Below are 19830 nucleotides of genomic sequence, written 5' to 3'. Positions count from 1 at the left end.
AATTTTAATAGTCGAGTTCACGCACATGCGCAGAATTCATCCGTATTCTTAGCATTGTGCTTTTAGAATAGATTGACTCCGTATATAAAAATTTACTGGACAGCCGTAATGAGAATCTTAGACCTGTCAGAAGCCCTCGGGTTACGAGACTTGGTGGCTAGATCGGCAGAGTGTGGCACTTAGTTTTGCAGGTCTTCAGTTCGAGGCCGACAAATGTTTTTATATATTTTTCATTTTTTTAAAAATTTATTTTAGTCAGTTTTTTTTATCATTCCTACAGTTAAAATGAATTATTCGAAGTCATATACGTCAAAAATAGAATTTAATTTCAAAAAAAATCTATATTTATTCGAAATTTTAATAGTCGAGTTCACACACATGCGCAGAATTCATCCGTATTCTTAGCATTGTGCTTTTAGAATAGATTGACTCCGTATATAAAAATTTACTGGACAGCCGTAATGAGAATCTTAGACCTGTCAGAAGCCCTCGGGTTACGAGACTTGGTGGCTAGATCGGCAGAGTGTGGCACTTAGTTTTGCAGGTCTTCAGTTCGAGGCCGACAAATGTTTTTATATATTTTTCATTTTTTTAAAAATTTATTTTAGTCAGTTTTTTTTATCATTCCTACAGTTAAAATGAATTATTCGAAGTCATATACGTCAAAAATAGAATTTAATTTCAAAAAAATTCTATATTTATTCGAAATTTTAATAGTCGAGTTCACGCACATGCGCAAAATTCATCCGTATTCTTAGCATTGTGCTTTTAGAATAGATTGACTCCGTATATAAAAATTTACTGGACAGCCGTAATGAGAATCTTAGACCTTTCAGAAGCGCTCGGGTTACGAGACTTGGTGGCTAGATCGGCAGAGTGTGGCACTTAGTTTTGCAGGTCTTCAGTTCGAGGCCGACAAATGTTTTTATATATTTTTCATTTTTTTAAAAATTTATTTTAGTCAATTTTTTTATCATTCCTACAGTTAAAATGAATTATTCGAAGTCATATACGTCAAAAATAGAATTTAATTTCAAAAAAAATCTATATTTATTCGAAATTTTAATAGTCGAGTTCACGCACATGCGCAGAATTCATCCGTATTCTTAGCATTGTGCTTTTAGAATAGATTGACTCCGTATATAAAAATTTACTGGACAGCCGTAATGAGAATCTTAGACCTGTCAGAAGCCCTCGGGTTACGAGACTTGGTGGCTAGATCGGCAGAGTGTGGCACTTAGTTTTGCAGGTCTTCAGTTCGAGGCCAACAAATGTTTTTATATATTTTTCATTTTTTAAAAAATTAATTTTAGTCAGTTTTTTTTTATTATTCCTACAGTTAAAATGAATTATTCCAAGTCATATACGTCAAAAATAGAATTTAATTTCAAAAAAATTCTATATTTATTCGAAATTTTAATAGTCGAGTTCACGCACATGCGCAGAATTCATCCGTATTCTTAGCATTGTGCTTTTAGAATAGATTGACTCCGTATATAAAAATTTACTGGACAGCCGTAATGAGAATCTTAGACCTGTCAGAAGCCCTCGGGTTACGAGACTTGGTGGCTAGATCGGCAGAGTGTGGTACTTAGTTTTGCAGGTCTTCAGTTCGAGGCCGACAAATGTTTTAAAAAATTTTCATTTTTTTAAAAATTTATTTTAGTCAGTTTTTTTATCATTCCTACAGTTAAAATGAATTATTCGAAGTCATATACGTCAAAAATAGAATTTAATTTCAAAAAAAATCTATATTTATTCGAAATTTTAATAGTCGAGTTCACGCACATGCGCAGAATTCATCCGTATTCTTAGCATTGTGCTTTTAGAATAGATTGACTCCGTATATAAAAATTTACTGGACAGCCGTAATGAGAATCTTAGACCTTTCAGAAGCGCTCGGGTTACGAGACTTGGTGGCTAGATCGGCAGAGTGTGGCACTTAGTTTTGCAGGTCTTCAGTTCGAGGCCGACAAATGTTTTTATATATTTTTCATTTTTTTAAAAATTTATTTTAGTCAGTTTTTTTTTATTATTCCTACAGTTAAAATGAATTATTCGAAGTCATATACGTCAAAAATAGAATTTAATTTCAAAAAAATTCTATATTTATTCGAAATTTTAATAGTCGAGTTCACGCACATGCGCAGAATTCATCCGTATTCTTAGCATTGTGCTTTTAGAATAGATTGACTCCGTATATAAAAATTTACTGGACAGCCGTAATGAGAATCTTAGACCTGTCAGAAGCCCTCGGGTTACGAGACTTGGTGGCTAGATCGGCAGAGTGTGGTACTTAGTTTTGCAGGTCTTCAGTTCGAGGCCGACAAATGTTTTTATATATTTTTCATTTTTTTAAAAATTTATTTTAGTCAGTTTTTTTATCATTCCTACAGTTAAAATGAATTATTCGAAGTCATATACGTCAAAAATAGAATTTAATTTCAAAAAAAATCTATATTTATTCGAAATTTTAATAGTCGAGTTCACGCACATGCGCAGAATTCATCCGTATTCTTAGCATTGTGCTTTTAGAATAGATTGACTCCGTATATAAAAATTTACTGGACAGCCTTAATGAGAATCTTAGACCTGTCAGAAGCCCTCGGGTTACCAGACTTGGTGGCTAGATCGGCAGAGTGTGGCACTTAGTTTTGCAGGTCTTCAGTTCGAGGCCGACAAATGTTTTTATATATTTTTCATTTTTTAAAAAATTAATTTTAGTCAGTTTTTTTTTATTATTCCTACAGTTAAAATGAATTATTCCAAGTCATATACGTCAAAAATAGAATTTAATTTCAAAAAAATTCTATATTTATTCGAAATTTTAATAGTCGAGTTCACGCACATGCGCAGAATTCATCCGTATTCTTAGCATTGTGCTTTTAGAATAGATTGACTCCGTATATAAAAATTTACTGGACAGCCGTAATGAGAATCTTAGACCTGTCAGAAGCCCTCGGGTTACGAGACTTGGTGGCTAGATCGGCAGAGTGTGGCACTTAGTTTTGCAGGTCTTCAGTTCGAGGCCGACAAATGTTTTTATATATTTTTCATTTTTTTAAAAATTTATTTTAGTCAGTTTTTTTTATCATTCCTACAGTTAAAATGAATTATTCGAAGTCATATACGTCAAAAATAGAATTTAATTTCAAAAAAATTCTATATTTATTCGAAATTTTAATAGTCGAGTTCACGCACATGCGCAAAATTCATCCGTATTCTTAGCATTGTGCTTTTAGAATAGATTGACTCCGTATATAAAAATTTACTGGACAGCCGTAATGAGAATCTTAGACCTTTCAGAAGCGCTCGGGTTACGAGACTTGGTGGCTAGATCGGCAGAGTGTGGCACTTAGTTTTGCAGGTCTTCAGTTCGAGGCCGACAAATGTTTTTATATATTTTTCATTTTTTTAAAAATTTATTTTAGTCAGTTTTTTTATCATTCCTACAGTTAAAATGAATTATTCGAAGTCATATACGTCAAAAATAGAATTTAATTTCAAAAAAAATCTATATTTATTCGAAATTTTAATAGTCGAGTTCACGAACATGCGCAGAATTCATCCGTATTCTTAGCATTGTGCTTTTAGAATAGATTGACTCCGTATATAAAAATTTACTGTACAGCCGTAATGAGAATCTTAGACCTTTCAGAAGCGCTCGGGTTACGAGACTTGGTGGCTAGATCGGCAGAGTGTGGCACTTAGTTTTGCAGGTCTTCAGTTCGAGGCCGACAAATGTTTTTATATATTTTTCATTTTTTAAAAAATTTATTTTAGTCAGTTTTTTTTATTATTCCTACAGTTAAAATGAATTATTCCAAGTCATATACGTCAAAAATAGAATTTAATTTCAAAAAAATTCTATATTTATTCGAAATTTTAATAGTCGAGTTCACGCACATGCGCAGAATTCATCCGTATTCTTAGCATTGTGCTTTTAGAATAGATTGACTCCGTATATAAAAATTTACTGGACAGCCGTAATGAGAATCTTAGACCTTTCAGAAGCGCTCGGGTTACGAGACTTGGTGGCTAGATCGGCAGAGTGTGGCACTTAGTTTTGCAGGTCTTCAGTTCGAGGCCGACAAATGTTTTTATATATTTTTCATTTTTTTAAAAATTTATTTTAGTCAGTTTTTTTATCATTCCTACAGTTAAAATGAATTATTCGAAGTCATATACGTCAAAAATAGAATTTAATTTCAAAAAAAATCTATATTTATTCGAAATTTTAATAGTCGAGTTCACGAACATGCGCAGAATTCATCCGTATTCTTAGCATTGTGCTTTTAGAATAGATTGACTCCGTATATAAAAATTTACTGTACAGCCGTAATGAGAATCTTAGACCTTTCAGAAGCGCTCGGGTTACGAGACTTGGTGGCTAGATCGGCAGAGTGTGGCACTTAGTTTTGCAGGTCTTCAGTTCGAGGCCGACAAATGTTTTTATATATTTTTCATTTTTTAAAAAATTTATTTTAGTCAGTTTTTTTTTATTATTCCTACAGTTAAAATGAATTATTCCAAGTCATATACGTCAAAAATAGAATTTAATTTCAAAAAAATTCTATATTTATTCGAAATTTTAATAGTCGAGTTCACGCACATGCGCAGAATTCATCCGTATTCTTAGCATTGTGCTTTTAGAATAGATTGACTCCGTATATAAAAATTTACTGGACAGCCGTAATGAGAATCTTAGACCTGTCAGAAGCCCTCGGGTTACGAGACTTGGTGGCTAGATCGGCAGAGTGTGGTACTTAGTTTTGCAGGTCTTCAGTTCGAGGCCGACAAATGTTTTTATATATTTTTCATTTTTTTAAAAATTTATTTTAGTCAGTTTTTTTATCATTCCTACAGTTAAAATGAATTATTCGAAGTCATATACGTCAAAAATAGAATTTAATTTCAATAAAAATCTATATTTATTCGAAATTTTAATAGTCGAGTTCACGCACATGCGCAGAATTCATCCGTATTCTTAGCATTGTGCTTTTAGAATAGATTGACTCCGTATATAAAAATTTACTGGACAGCCGTAATGAGAATCTTAGACCTGTCAGAAGCCCTCGGGTTACGAGACTTGGTGGCTAGATCGGCAGAGTGTGGTACTTAGTTTTGCAGGTCTTCAGTTTGAGGCCGACAAATGTTTTTATATATTTTTCATTTTTTTAAAAATTTATTTTAGTCAGTTTTTTTATCATTCCTACAGTTAAAATGAATTATTCGAAGTCATATACGTCAAAAATAGAATTTAATTTCAAAAAAAATCTATATTTATTCGAAATTTTAATAGTCGAGTTCACGCACATGCGCAGAATTCATCCGTATTCTTAGCATTGTGCTTTTAGAATAGATTGACTCCGTATATAAAAATTTACTGGACAGCCGTAATGAGAATCTTAGACCTGTCAGAAGCCCTCGGGTTACGAGACTTGGTGGCTAGATCGGCAGAGTGTGGCACTTAGTTTTGCAGGTCTTCAGTTCGAGGCCGACAAATGTTTTTATATATTTTTCATTTTTTTAAAAATTTATTTTAGTCAGTTTTTTTTATCATTCCTACAGTTAAAATGAATTATTCGAAGTCATATACGTCAAAAATAGAATTTAATTTCAAAAAAAATCTATATTTATTCGAAATTTTAATAGTCGAGTTCACGCACATGCGCAGAATTCATCCGTATTCTTAGCATTGTGCTTTTAGAATAGATTGACTCCGTATATAAAAATTTACTGGACAGCCGTAATGAGAATCTTAGACCTGTCAGAAGCCCTCGGGTTACGAGACTTGGTGGCTAGATCGGCAGAGTGTGGCACTTAGTTTTGCAGGTCTTCAGTTCGAGGCCGACAAATGTTTTTATATATTTTTCATTTTTTTAAAAATTTATTTTAGTCAGTTTTTTTTATCATTCCTACAGTTAAAATGAATTATTCGAAGTCATATACGTCAAAAATAGAATTTAATTTCAAAAAAATTCTATATTTATTCGAAATTTTAATAGTCGAGTTCACGCACATGCGCAAAATTCATCCGTATTCTTAGCATTGTGCTTTTAGAATAGATTGACTCCGTATATAAAAATTTACTGGACAGCCGTAATGAGAATCTTAGACCTTTCAGAAGCGCTCGGGTTACGAGACTTGGTGGCTAGATCGGCAGAGTGTGGCACTTAGTTTTGCAGGTCTTCAGTTCGAGGCCGACAAATGTTTTTATATATTTTTCATTTTTTTAAAAATTTATTTTAGTCAATTTTTTTATCATTCCTACAGTTAAAATGAATTATTCGAAGTCATATACGTCAAAAATAGAATTTAATTTCAAAAAAAATCTATATTTATTCGAAATTTTAATAGTCGAGTTCACGCACATGCGCAGAATTCATCCGTATTCTTAGCATTGTGCTTTTAGAATAGATTGACTCCGTATATAAAAATTTACTGGACAGCCGTAATGAGAATCTTAGACCTGTCAGAAGCCCTCGGGTTACGAGACTTGGTGGCTAGATCGGCAGAGTGTGGCACTTAGTTTTGCAGGTCTCCAGTTCGAGGCCGACAAATGTTTTTATATATTTTTCATTTTTTAAAAAATTAATTTTAGTCAGTTTTTTTTTATTATTCCTACAGTTAAAATGAATTATTCCAAGTCATATACGTCAAAAATAGAATTTAATTTCAAAAAAATTCTATATTTATTCGAAATTTTAATAGTCGAGTTCACGCACATGCGCAGAATTCATCCGTATTCTTAGCATTGTGCTTTTAGAATAGATTGACTCCGTATATAAAAATTTACTGGACAGCCGTAATGAGAATCTTAGACCTGTCAGAAGCCTTCGGGTTACGAGACTTGGTGGCTAGATCGGCAGAGTGTGGTACTTAGTTTTGCAGGTCTTCAGTTCGAGGCCGACAAATGTTTTAAAAAATTTTCATTTTTTTAAAAATTTATTTTAGTCAGTTTTTTTATCATTCCTACAGTTAAAATGAATTATTCGAAGTCATATACGTCAAAAATAGAATTTAATTTCAAAAAAAATCTATATTTATTCGAAATTTTAATAGTCGAGTTCACGCACATGCGCAGAATTCATCCGTATTCTTAGCATTGTGCTTTTAGAATAGATTGACTCCGTATATAAAAATTTACTGGACAGCCGTAATGAGAATCTTAGACCTGTCAGAAGCCCTCGGGTTACGAGACTTGGTGGCTAGATCGGCAGAGTGTGGTACTTAGTTTTGCAGGTCTTCAGTTCGAGGCCGACAAATGTTTTTATATATTTTTCATTTTTTTAAAAATTTATTTTAGTCAGTTTTTTTATCATTCCTACAGTTAAAATGAATTATTCGAAGTCATATACGTCAAAAATAGAATTTAATTTCAATAAAAATCTATATTTATTCGAAATTTTAATAGTCGAGTTCACGCACATGCGCAGAATTCATCCGTATTCTTAGCATTGTGCTTTTAGAATAGATTGACTCCGTATATAAAAATTTACTGGACAGCCGTAATGAGAATCTTAGACCTGTCAGAAGCCCTCGGGTTACGAGACTTGGTGGCTAGATCGGCAGAGTGTGGTACTTAGTTTTGCAGGTCTTCAGTTCGAGGCCGACAAATGTTTTTATATATTTTTCATTTTTTTAAAAATTTATTTTAGTCAGTTTTTTTATCATTCCTACAGTTAAAATGAATTATTCGAAGTCATATACGTCAAAAATAGAATTTAATTTCAATAAAAATCTATATTTATTCGAAATTTTAATAGTCGAGTTCACGCACATGCGCAGAATTCATCCGTATTCTTAGCATTGTGCTTTTAGAATAGATTGACTCCGTATATAAAAATTTACTGGACAGCCGTAATGAAAATCTTAGACCTGTCAGAAGCCCTCGGGTTACGAGACTTGGTGGCTAGATCGGCAGAGTGTGGTACTTAGTTTTGCAGGTCTTCAGTTTGAGGCCGACAAATGTTTTTATATATTTTTCATTTTTTTAAAAATTTATTTTAGTCAGTTTTTTTATCATTCCTACAGTTAAAATGAATTATTCGAAGTCATATACGTCAAAAATAGAATTTAATTTCAAAAAAAATCTATATTTATTCGAAATTTTAATAGTCGAGTTCACGCACATGCGCAGAATTCATCCGTATTCTTAGCATTGTGCTTTTAGAATAGATTGACTCCGTATATAAAAATTTACTGGACAGCCGTAATGAGAATCTTAGACCTGTCAGAAGCCCTCGGGTTACGAGACTTGGTGGCTAGATCGACAGAGTGTGGCACTTAGTTTTGCAGGTCTTCAGTTCGAGGCCGACAAATGTTTTTATATATTTTTCATTTTTTTAAAAATTTATTTTAGTCAGTTTTTTTTATCATTCCTACAGTTAAAATGAATTATTCGAAGTCATATACGTCAAAAATAGAATTTAATTTCAAAAAAAATCTATATTTATTCGAAATTTTAATAGTCGAGTTCACGCACATGCGCAGAATTCATCCGTATTCTTAGCATTGTGCTTTTAGAATAGATTGACTCCGTATATAAAAATTTACTGGACAGCCGTAATGAGAATCTTAGACCTGTCAGAAGCCCTCGGGTTACGAGACTTGGTGGCTAGATCGGCAGAGTGTGGCACTTAGTTTTGCAGGTCTTCAGTTCGAGGCCGACAAATGTTTTTATATATTTTTCATTTTTTTAAAAATTTATTTTAGTCAGTTTTTTTTATCATTCCTACAGTTAAAATGAATTATTCGAAGTCATATACGTCAAAAATAGAATTTAATTTCAAAAAAATTCTATATTTATTCGAAATTTTAATAGTCGAGTTCACGCACATGCGCAAAATTCATCCGTATTCTTAGCATTGTGCTTTTAGAATAGATTGACTCCGTATATAAAAATTTACTGGACAGCCGTAATGAGAATCTTAGACCTTTCAGAAGCGCTCGGGTTACGAGACTTGGTGGCTAGATCGGCAGAGTGTGGCACTTAGTTTTGCAGGTCTTCAGTTCGAGGCCGACAAATGTTTTTATATATTTTTCATTTTTTTAAAAATTTATTTTAGTCAATTTTTTTATCATTCCTACAGTTAAAATGAATTATTCGAAGTCATATACGTCAAAAATAGAATTTAATTTCAAAAAAATTCTATATTTATTCGAAATTTTAATAGTCGAGTTCACGCACATGCGCAGAATTCATCCGTATTCTTAGCATTGTGCTGTTAGAATAGATTGACTCCGTATATAAAAATTTACTGTACAGCCGTAATGAGAATCTTAGACATTTCAGAAGCGCGTGGGTTACGACACTTGGTGGCTAGATCGGCAGAGTGTGGCACTTAGTTTTGCAGGTCTTCAGTTCGAGGCCGACAAATGTTTTTATATATTTTTCATTTTTTAAAAAATTAATTTTAGTCAGTTTTTTTTATCATTCGTACAGATAAAATGAATTATTCCAAGTCATATACGTCAAATATAGAATTTAATTTCAAAAAAATTCTATATTTATTCGAAATTTTAATAGTCGAGTTCACGCACATGCGCAGAATTCATCCGTATTCTTAGCATTGTGCTTTTAGAATAGATTGACTCCGTATATAAAAATTTACTGGACAGCCGTAATGAGAATCTTAGACCTTTCAGAAGCGCTCGGGTTACGAGACTTGGTGGCTAGATCGGCAGAGTGTGGTACTTAGTTTTGCAGTTCTTCAGTTCGAGGCCGACAAATGTTTTTATATATTTTTCATTTTTTTAAAAATTTATTTTAGTCAATTTTTTTATCATTCCTACAGTTAAAATGAATTATTCGAAGTCATATACGTCAAAAATAGAATTTAATTTCAAAAAAATTCTATATTTATTCGAAATCTTAATAGTCGAGTACACGCACATGCGCAGAATTCATCCGTATTCTTAGCATTGTGCTTTTAGAATAGATTGACTCCGTATATAAAAATTTACTGGACAGCCGTAATGAGAATCTTAGACCTTTCAGAAGCGCTCGGGTTACGAGACTTGGTGGCTTGATCGGCAGAGTGTGGCACTTAGTTTTGCTGGTCCTCAGTTCGATGCTCGAAGCCGACAAATGTTTTTATATATTTCTAATTTTTTTTTGTTAAATTTTTTTGTCAGTTTTTTTTTATTATTCCTACAGTTAATATGAATTATTCCAAGTCATATACGTCACAAATAGAATTTATTTTCATAAAAATTCTATATTTATTCGAAATTTTAATAGTCGAGTTCACGCACATGCGCAGAATTCATCCGTATTCTTAGCATTGTGCTTTTAGAATAGATTGACTCCGTATATAAAAATTTACTGGACAGCCGTAATGAGAATCTTAGACCTGTCAGAAGCCCTCGGGTTACGAGACTTGGTGGCTAGATCGACAGAGTGTGGCACTTAGTTTTGCAGGTCTTCAGTTCGAGGCCGACAAATGTTTTTATATATTTTTCATTTTTTTAAAAATTTATTTTAGTCAGTTTTTTTTATCATTCCTACAGTTAAAATGAATTATTCGAAGTCATATACGTCAAAAATAGAATTTAATTTCAAAAAAATTCTATATTTATTCGAAATTTTAATAGTCGAGTTCACGCACATGCGCAGAATTCATCCGTATTCTTAGCATTGTGCTTTTAGAATAGATTGACTCCGTATATAAAAATTTACTGGACAGCCGTAATGAGAATCTTAGACCTGTCAGAAGCCCTCGGGTTACGAGACTTGGTGGCTAGATCGGCAGAGTGTGGCACTTAGTTTTGCAGGTCTTCAGTTCGAGGCCGACAAATGTTTTTATATATTTTTCATTTTTTTAAAAATTTATTTTAGTCAGTTTTTTTTATCATTCCTACAGTTAAAATGAATTATTCGAAGTCATATACGTCAAAAATAGAATTTAATTTCAAAAAAATTCTATATTTATTCGAAATTTTAATAGTCGAGTTCACGCACATGCGCAAAATTCATCCGTATTCTTAGCATTGTGCTTTTAGAATAGATTGACTCCGTATATAAAAATTTACTGGACAGCCGTAATGAGAATCTTAGACCTTTCAGAAGCGCTCGGGTTACGAGACTTGGTGGCTAGATCGGCAGAGTGTGGCACTTAGTTTTGCAGGTCTTCAGTTCGAGGCCGACAAATGTTTTTATATATTTTTCATTTTTTTAAAAATTTATTTTAGTCAATTTTTTTATCATTCCTACAGTTAAAATGAATTATTCGAAGTCATATACGTCAAAAATAGAATTTAATTTCAAAAAAATTCTATATTTATTCGAAATTTTAATAGTCGAGTTCACGCACATGCGCAGAATTCATCCGTATTCTTAGCATTGTGCTGTTAGAATAGATTGACTCCGTATATAAAAATTTACTGTACAGCCGTAATGAGAATCTTAGACATTTCAGAAGCGCGTGGGTTACGACACTTGGTGGCTAGATCGGCAGAGTGTGGCACTTAGTTTTGCAGGTCTTCAGTTCGAGGCCGACAAATGTTTTTATATATTTTTCATTTTTTAAAAAATTAATTTTAGTCAGTTTTTTTTATCATTCGTACAGATAAAATGAATTATTCCAAGTCATATACGTCAAATATAGAATTTAATTTCAAAAAAATTCTATATTTATTCGAAATTTTAATAGTCGAGTTCACGCACATGCGCAGAATTCATCCGTATTCTTAGCATTGTGCTTTTAGAATAGATTGACTCCGTATATAAAAATTTACTGGACAGCCGTAATGAGAATCTTAGACCTTTCAGAAGCGCTCGGGTTACGAGACTTGGTGGCTAGATCGGCAGAGTGTGGTACTTAGTTTTGCAGGTCTTCAGTTCGAGGCCGACAAATGTTTTTATATATTTTTCATTTTTTTAAAAATTTATTTTAGTCAATTTTTTTATCATTCCTACAGTTAAAATGAATTATTCGAAGTCATATACGTCAAAAATAGAATTTAATTTCAAAAAAATTCTATATTTATTCGAAATCTTAATAGTCGAGTACACGCACATGCGCAGAATTCATCCGTATTCTTAGCATTGTGCTTTTAGAATAGATTGACTCCGTATATAAAAATTTACTGGACAGCCGTAATGAGAATCTTAGACCTTTCAGAAGCGCTCGGGTTACGAGACTTGGTGGCTTGATCGGCAGAGTGTGGCACTTAGTTTTGCTGGTCCTCAGTTCGATGCTCGAAGCCGACAAATGTTTTTATATATTTCTAATTTTTTTTTGTTAAATTTTTTTGTCAGTTTTTTTTTATTATTCCTACAGTTAATATGAATTATTCCAAGTCATATACGTCACAAATAGAATTTATTTTCATAAAAATTCTATATTTATTCGAAATTTTAATAGTCGAGTTCACGCACATGCGCAGAATTCATCCGTATTCTTAGCATTGTGCTTTTAGAATAGATTGACTCCGTATATAAAAATTTACTGGACAGCCGTAATGAGAATCTTAGACCTGTCAGAAGCCCTCGGGTTACGAGACTTGGTGGCTAGATCGACAGAGTGTGGCACTTAGTTTTGCAGGTCTTCAGTTCGAGGCCGACAAATGTTTTTATATATTTTTCATTTTTTTAAAAATTTATTTTAGTCAGTTTTTTTTATCATTCCTACAGTTAAAATGAATTATTCGAAGTCATATACGTCAAAAATAGAATTTAATTTCAAAAAAATTCTATATTTATTCGAAATTTTAATAGTCGAGTTCACGCACATGCGCAGAATTCATCCGTATTCTTAGCATTGTGCTTTTAGAATAGATTGACTCCGTATATAAAAATTTACTGGACAGCCGTAATGAGAATCTTAGACCTGTCAGAAGCCCTCGGGTTACGAGACTTGGTGGCTAGATCGGCAGAGTGTGGCACTTAGTTTTGCAGGTCTTCAGTTCGAGGCCGACAAATGTTTTTATATATTTTTCATTTTTTTAAAAATTTATTTTAGTCAGTTTTTTTTATCATTCCTACAGTTAAAATGAATTATTCGAAGTCATATACGTCAAAAATAGAATTTAATTTCAAAAAAATTCTATATTTATTCGAAATTTTAATAGTCGAGTTCACGCACATGCGCAAAATTCATCCGTATTCTTAGCATTGTGCTTTTAGAATAGATTGACTCCGTATATAAAAATTTACTGGACAGCCGTAATGAGAATCTTAGACCTTTCAGAAGCGCTCGGGTTACGAGACTTGGTGGCTAGATCGGCAGAGTGTGGCACTTAGTTTTGCAGGTCTTCAGTTCGAGGCCGACAAATGTTTTTATATATTTTTCATTTTTTTAAAAATTTATTTTAGTCAATTTTTTTATCATTCCTACAGTTAAAATGAATTATTCGAAGTCATATACGTCAAAAATAGAATTTAATTTCAAAAAAATTCTATATTTATTCGAAATTTTAATAGTCGAGTTCACGCACATGCGCAGAATTCATCCGTATTCTTAGCATTGTGCTGTTAGAATAGATTGACTCCGTATATAAAAATTTACTGTACAGCCGTAATGAGAATCTTAGACATTTCAGAAGCGCGTGGGTTACGACACTTGGTGGCTAGATCGGCAGAGTGTGGCACTTAGTTTTGCAGGTCTTCAGTTCGAGGCCGACAAATGTTTTTATATATTTTTCATTTTTTAAAAAATTAATTTTAGTCAGTTTTTTTTATCATTCGTACAGATAAAATGAATTATTCCAAGTCATATACGTCAAATATAGAATTTAATTTCAAAAAAATTCTATATTTATTCGAAATTTTAATAGTCGAGTTCACGCACATGCGCAGAATTCATCCGTATTCTTAGCATTGTGCTTTTAGAATAGATTGACTCCGTATATAAAAATTTACTGGACAGCCGTAATGAGAATCTTAGACCTTTCAGAAGCGCTCGGGTTACGAGACTTGGTGGCTAGATCGGCAGAGTGTGGTACTTAGTTTTGCAGGTCTTCAGTTCGAGGCCGACAAATGTTTTTATATATTTTTCATTTTTTTAAAAATTTATTTTAGTCAATTTTTTTATCATTCCTACAGTTAAAATGAATTATTCGAAGTCATATACGTCAAAAATAGAATTTAATTTCAAAAAAATTCTATATTTATTCGAAATCTTAATAGTCGAGTACACGCACATGCGCAGAATTCATCCGTATTCTTAGCATTGTGCTTTTAGAATAGATTGACTCCGTATATAAAAATTTACTGGACAGCCGTAATGAGAATCTTAGACCTTTCAGAAGCGCTCGGGTTACGAGACTTGGTGGCTTGATCGGCAGAGTGTGGCACTTAGTTTTGCTGGTCCTCAGTTCGATGCTCGAAGCCGACAAATGTTTTTATATATTTCTAATTTTTTTTTGTTAAATTTTTTTGTCAGTTTTTTTTTATTATTCCTACAGTTAATATGAATTATTCCAAGTCATATACGTCAAAAATAGAATTTAATTTCAAAAAAATTCTATATTTATTCGAAATTTTAAAGGTCGAGTTCACGCACATGCGAAGAATTCATCCGTATTCTTAGCATTGTGCTTTTAGAATAGATTGACTCCGTATATAAAAATTTACTGGACAGCCGTAATGAGAATCTTAGACCTGTCAGAAGCCCTCGGGTTACGAGACTTGGTGGCTAGATCGGCAGAGTGTGGCACTTAGTTTTGCAGGTCTTCAGTTCGAGGCCGACAAATGTTTTTATATATTTTTCATTTTTTAAAAAATTTATTTTAGTCAGTTTTTTTTTATTATTCCTACAGTTAAAATGAATTATTCCAAGTCATATACGTCAAAAATAGAATTTAATTTCAAAAAAATTCTATATTTATTCGAAATTTTAATAGTCGAGTTCACGCACATGCGCAGAATTCATCCGTATTCTTAGCATTGTGCTTTTAGAATAGATTGACTCCGTATATAAAAATTTACTGGACAGCCGTAATGAGAATCTTAGACCTGTCAGAAGGCCTCGGGTTACGAGACTTGGTGGCTAGATCGGCAGAGTGTGGCACTTAGTTTTGCAGGTCTTCAGTTCGAGGCCGACAAATGTTTTTATATATTTTTCATTTTTTTAAAAATTTATTTTAGTCAGTTTTTTTTATCATTCCTACAGTTAAAATGAATTATTCGAAGTCATATACGTCAAAAATAGAATTTAATTTCAAAAAAATTCTATATTTATTCGAAATTTTAATAGTCGAGTTCACGCACATGCGCAAAATTCATCCGTATTCTTAGCATTGTGCTTTTAGAATAGATTGACTCCGTATATAAAAATTTACTGGACAGCCGTAATGAGAATCTTAGACCTTTCAGAAGCGCTCGGGTTACGAGACTTGGTGGCTAGATCGGCAGAGTGTGGCACTTAGTTTTGCAGGTCTTCAGTTCGAGGCCGACAAATGTTTTTATATATTTTTCATTTTTTTAAAAATTTATTTTAGTCAATTTTTTTATCATTCCTACAGTTAAAATGAATTATTCGAAGTCATATACGTCAAAAATAGAATTTAATTTCAAAAAAATTCTATATTTATTCGAAATTTTAATAGTCGAGTTCACGCACATGCGCAGAATTCATCCGTATTCTTAGCATTGTGCTGTTAGAATAGATTGACTCCGTATATAAAAATTTACTGTACAGCCGTAATGAGAATCTTAGACATTTCAGAAGCGCGTGGGTTACGACACTTGGTGGCTAGATCGGCAGAGTGTGGCACTTAGTTTTGCAGGTCTTCAGTTCGAGGCCGACAAATGTTTTTATATATTTTTCATTTTTTAAAAAATTAATTTTAGTCAGTTTTTTTTATCATTCGTACAGATAAAATGAATTATTCCAAGTCATATACGTCAAATATAGAATTTAATTTCAAAAAAATTCTATATTTATTCGAAATTTTAATAGTCGAGTTCACGCACATGCGCAGAATTCATCCGTATTCTTAGCATTGTGCTTTTAGAATAGATTGACTCCGTATATAAAAATTTACTGGACAGCCGTAATGAGAATCTTAGACCTTTCAGAAGCGCTCGGGTTACGAGACTTGGTGGCTAGATCGGCAGAGTGTGGTACTTAGTTTTGCAGGTCTTCAGTTCGAGGCCGACAAATGTTTTTATATATTTTTCATTTTTTTAAAAATTTATTTTAGTCAATTTTTTTATCATTCCTACAGTTAAAATGAATTATTCGAAGTCATATACGTCAAAAATAGAATTTAATTTCAAAAAAATTCTATATTTATTCGAAATCTTAATAGTCGAGTACACGCACATGCGCAGAATTCATCCGTATTCTTAGCATTGTGCTTTTAGAATAGATTGACTCCGTATATAAAAATTTACTGGACAGCCGTAATGAGAATCTTAGACCTTTCAGAAGCGCTCGGGTTACGAGACTTGGTGGCTTGATCGGCAGAGTGTGGCACTTAGTTTTGCTGGTCCTCAGTTCGATGCTCGAAGCCGACAAATGTTTTTATATATTTCTAATTTTTTTTTGTTAAATTTTTTTGTCAGTTTTTTTTTATTATTCCTACAGTTAATATGAATTATTCCAAGTCATATACGTCAAAAATAGAATTTAATTTCAAAAAAATTCTATATTTATTCGAAATTTTAAAGGTCGAGTTCACGCACATGCGAAGAATTCATCCGTATTCTTAGCATTGTGCTTTTAGAATAGATTGACTCCGTATATAAAAATTTACTGGACAGCCGTAATGAGAATCTTAGACCTTTCAGAAGCGCTCGGGTTACGAGGCTTGGTGGCTAGATCGGCAGAGTGTGGCACTTAGTTTTGCAGGTCTTCAGTTCGAGGCCGACAAATGTTTTTATATATTTTTCATTTTTTAAAAAATTTATTTTAGTCAGTTTTATTTATCATTCCTACAGTTAAAATGAATTATTCGAAGTCATATACGTCACAAATAGAATTTATTTTCATAAAAATTCTATATTTATTCGAAATTTTAATAGTCGAGTTCACGCACATGCGCAGAATTCATCCGTATTCTTAGCATTGTGCTTTTAGAATAGATTGACTCCGTATATAAAAATTTACTGGACAGCCGTAATGAGAATCTTAGACCTTTCAGAAGCGCTCGGGTTACGAGACTTGGTGGCTAGATCGGCAGAGTGTGGCACTTAGTTTTGCAGGTCTTCAGTTCGAGGCCGACAAATGTTTTTATATATTTTTCATTTTTTTAAAAATTTATTTTAGTCAGTTTTTTTTATCATTCTTACAGTTAAAATGAATTATTCGAAGTCATATACGTCAAAAATAGAATTTAATTTCAAAAAAAATCTATATTTATTCGAAATTTTAATAGTCGAGTTCACGCACATGCGCAGAATTCATCCGTATTCTTAGCATTGTGCTTTTAGAATAGATTGACTCCGTATATAAAAATTTACTGTACAGCCGTAATGAGAATCTTAGACCTGTCAGAAGGCCTCGGGTTACGAGACTTGGTGGCTAGATCGGCAGAGTGTGGTACTTAGTTTTGCAGGTCTTCAGTTCGAGGCCGACAAATGTTTTTATATATTTTTCATTTTTTTAAAAATTTATTTTAGTCAGTTTTTTTATCATTCCTACAGTTAAAATGAATTATTCGAAGTCATATACGTCAAAAATAGAATTTAATTTCAAAAAAAATCTATATTTATTCGAAATTTTAATAGTCGAGTTCACGCACATGCGCAGAATTCATCCGTATTCTTAGCATTGTGCTTTTAGAATAGATTGACTCCGTATATAAAAATTTACTGGACAGCCGTAATGAGAATCTTAGACCTTTCAGAAGCGCTCGGGTTACGAGACTTGGTGGCTAGATCGGCAGAGTGTGGTACTTAGTTTTGCAGGTCTTCAGTTCGAGGCCGACAAATGTTTTTATATATTTTTCATTTTTTTAAAAATTTATTTTAGTCAGTTTTTTTATCATTCCTACAGTTAAAATGAATTATTCGAAGTCATATACGTCAAAAATAGAATTTAATTTCAAAAAAATTCTATATTTATTCGAAATTTTAATAGTCGAGTTCACGCACATGCGCAGAATTCATCCGTATTCTTAGCATTGTGCTTTTAGAATAGATTGACTCCGTATATAAAAATTTACTGGACAGCCGTAATGAGAATCTTAGACCTGTCAGAAGCCCTCGGGTTACGAGACTTGGTGGCTAGATCGGCAGAGTGTGGCACTTAGTTTTGCAGGTCTTCAGTTCGAGGCCGACAAATGTTTTTATATATTTTTCATTTTTTAAAAAATTTATTTTAGTCAGTTTTTTTTATCATTCCTACAGTTAAAATGAATTATTCGAAGTCATATACGTCAAAAATAGAATTTAATTTCAAAAAAATTCTATATTTATTCGAAATTTTAATAGTCGAGTTCACGCACATGCGCAGAATTCATCCGTATTCTTAGCATTGTGCCTTTAGAATAGATTGACTCCGTATATAAAAATTTACTGGACAGCCGTAATGAGAATCTTAGACCTTTCAGAAGCGCTCGGGTTACGAGACTTGGTGGCTAGATCGGCAGAGAGTGGCACTTAGTTTTGCAGGTCTTCAGTTCGAGGCCGACAAATTTTTTTATATATTTTTCATTTTTTAAAAAAATTTATTTTAGTCAGTTTTTTTTTTATCATTCCTACAGTTAAAATGAATTATTCCAAGTCATATACTTCAAAAATTGAATTTAATTTCAAAAAAATTCTATATTTATTCGAAATCTTAATAGTCGAGTACACGCACATGCGCAGAATTCATCCGTATTCTTAGCATTGTGCTTTTAGAATAGATTGACTCCGTATATAAAAATTTACTGGACAGCCGTAATGAGAATCTTAGACCTTTCAGAAGCGCTCGGGTTACGAGACTTGGTGGCTTGATCGGCAGAGTGTGGCACTTAGTTTTGCTGGTCCTCAGTTCGATGCTCGAAGCCGACAAATGTTTTTATATATTTCTAATTTTTTTTTGTTAAATTTTTTTGTCAGTTTTTTTTTATTATTCCTACAGTTAATATGAATTATTCCAAGTCATATACGTCAAAAATAGAATTTAATTTCAAAAAAATTCTATATTTATTCGAAATCTTAATAGTCGAGTACACGCACATGCGCAGAATTCATCCGTATTCTTAGCATTGTGCTTTTAGAATAGATTGACTCCGTATATAAAAATTTACTGGACAGCCGTAATGAGAATCTTAGACCTTTCAGAAGCGCTCGGGTTACGAGACTTGGTGGCTTGATCGGCAGAGTGTGGCACTTAGTTTTGCTGGTCCTCAGTTCGATGCTCGAAGCCGACAAATGTTTTTATATATTTCTAATTTTTTTTTTGTTAAATTTTTTTGTCAGTTTTTTTTTATTATTCCTACAGTTAATATGAATTATTCCAAGTCATATACGTCAAAAATAGAATTTAATTTCAAAAAAATTCTATATTTATTCGAAATTTTAAAGGTCGAGTTCACGCACATGCGCAGAATTCATCCGTATTCTTAGCATTGTGCTTTTAGAATAGATTGACTCCGTATATAAAAATTTACTGGACAGCCGTAATGAGAATCTTAGACCTTTCAGAAGCGCTCGGGTTACGAGGCTTGGTGGCTAGATCGGCAGAGTGTGGCACTTAGTTTTGCAGGTCTTCAGTTCGAGGCCGACAAATGTTTTTATATATTTTTCATTTTTTAAAAAATTTATTTTAGTCAGTTTTATTTATCATTCCTACAGTTAAAATGAATTATTCGAAGTCATATACGTCACAAATAGAATTTAATTTCAAAAAAATTCTATATTTATTCGAAATTTTAATAGTCGAGTTCACG

This window comes from Argiope bruennichi, chromosome 8 (assembly GCF_947563725.1).
Source record: "Argiope bruennichi chromosome 8, qqArgBrue1.1, whole genome shotgun sequence".
NCBI lineage: Eukaryota > Metazoa > Arthropoda > Arachnida > Araneae > Araneidae > Argiope > Argiope bruennichi.
This window is presented reverse-complemented; position numbering follows the sequence as displayed.